This window comes from Geospiza fortis, unplaced genomic scaffold (genome assembly GCF_000277835.1).
Source record: "Geospiza fortis unplaced genomic scaffold, GeoFor_1.0 scaffold219, whole genome shotgun sequence".
Classification (NCBI taxonomy): Eukaryota; Metazoa; Chordata; class Aves; order Passeriformes; family Thraupidae; genus Geospiza; species Geospiza fortis.
The window spans coordinates 845254-847605 of NW_005054376.1; positions in this window are offsets into that span (position 1 = coordinate 845254).

Below are 2352 nucleotides of genomic sequence, written 5' to 3' on the forward strand. Positions count from 1 at the left end.
GTACAACCAGGATGATCCAATCTGGCCAAAGGGATATTCCATACCATGGGGTGTTATGCTCAGTATAACACCCAGGGAGAAAGCCAGTCGGGGGCTGCTGCTCAGGAACTGGCTGGGCATTGGTTGGCGGCAACTGTACTGGGCATCACTGGTTTTGTATATTCTTCTTCTTATTATTATTATCCATTCCTTTTCTGTTCTATTAAAAAATCTTCATCTCAATCCACAATTTTACTTCCCCCCCCCCCAGTTCTCTCCCCCATCTCACTGGGGAGAGGGGAGCAAGCAAGCACTTGTGTGTTTAGCTGCCTGCTAAGTTAAACCAGAGCAACGAAATTAGGAGAAAAAGCACAGTAAGCAAATAAAGAGACACTAATTAGCTGATCGTACTCCTGACACACTCTTACAAATGCAATTTGCAGTAATAAAGTATTCTGACACTGTCTAGCTGAAGTAATGAATCAATAATAATAATTTGTAATACCTTCTACTTTGCTGCAAGTTAGTTCTTTACACAAAGTCCTTGGGTTAACTCCATAAACTGCCATATCATGTTACAGCAGCCCTGAGGACACGGCAGGGCTGCTTATCTTGGCATGCAAGAAGCCAATGGGGTGTCCCTTTTACCTATGGGTGCGGTGTAAACACTGAGGCAGAACTGTTGTTGTGGTCATAGCAGACTTCTAAATGTTAACAGCTGCTGATCATTCCTTCCTGGAAATTGCTATGGCTTTTCATGCTCACAAATGTGTATACAGCACAAGGTTTTAGATGGTTTCTGATTTTATAGTATTTAAGGACAGGCCCACCAAAACCAGAGATATTTCCTTTAAGGAAAGGCGCAACTTGCACTGTGACATGGTGTCAAAAAACCAGATCTGCATGGTAAACACATCGTATAATTTCTATCTTTTAAAATTTGCTGTGGACTTCACTTCCTCACTGCTCACCCCCAAGTACAAACCCACTGCTGAAAGTACCCCGTAGCCCAGACACAAGCTTCATTCTGCTGTTCACCAACTGTGCATCTCAAGCCATCTCCATTATGTACAATCCTGTGTTTGCCAGCCAGAACAAGGGTAACCAGGGACTCTGAGGACAGCAATGAGCAGGAGAAAGCCTTGATAGCAACAGAACGTGATGTAAACACACATTGCTGTGTGGAGTCAGCACTGAAGGTTTATTAGCACCAGCTCATTTTCAGCCCCACAGCCCTTCTTCTCAGGGCCCTCACTCACACCTGAGGTTTGTGGAGTACTTGTGCCTTGCAGAGCACACAGCTCACCACAATTATGCAAGTTTAAAGGCTTCTGTTCCCAGTTCTTGCCTGAGAGGTGATTCACAGCCCAGGTAGCTCACATGTCCCTTCCCGTGGTCCAACTGAGTGGTAAAGTAAACAGACTACCATTGGGCAATGCAATTCTGCCACTGTGGGAGAACAGCACCCCCGTGAACACAGCAGACAGCTAAAGGGGACCAGGCCTACACCTAATTTTTTGCAAAAAAAACCAGTCTGTCCCTTTCACTGGCAGCCAGAGAAGGTAGGCAGGCAGGCAGCCTGGTATCCTGTGTGGTGGGAAGAGTGAACTCTGAACCTCACTGCACCCTGAGCATGGACACAGCACATGGTGCCAGGCTTGGGGGGCAGCCTGACCGCAGCTCTCCTCTGCCAGGAAATGGGCAGCACACAGACCAGACGTGAGCTATACCAGGTTCACAAAATTACAAAATCATTAGGGTTGGAATGGATCTCTGGAGATCATCTAGACCAACCCCCTGACGAGGGAGGGTCACCTTGAGCAGGTGACACAGGAACACATCCACGTGGGTATGGAATGTCTCCAGGGAGGGAGACTCCATGACCTCCATGGACAGCCTGTTCCAGTGCTCTGCCATCCTCATTGTAAAGAAGTCGTTTCTCACGTTGAAGTGAAACTTCTTGTGTTTTAGCTTATGGCCTTTGCTCCTCATCCTGTTGCCAGGCAGCACCGAAGAGTCGGGCAGTATCCTCATGACACCCACCCCCGGGATATTTATACGCATTAATGAGCTCCCCTCTCAGTCTTCCCTTCTACAGACTAAGCAAGCCCAGCTCCCACAGTGTCCCCCCAGAAGAGAGATGCTCCAGACCCTTCCTCATCTTTGCGGCCTTCCACTGGACCCTCTCCAGCAGCTCCTTGTCTTTCTCGTATTGAGGAGCCCACACCCAGCACAAGTACTTCTGACTTAAGGCTAGGACAACCTCTGTCGTATCCCTTCTCCCTAATACCCCATACCCTGGTGCTTTTGCGGCAGTCCGGAGCCTGGGGATTGCCCATTCCCGGCGCTCCGAGTCGGGCCCGGGCCCAGCTC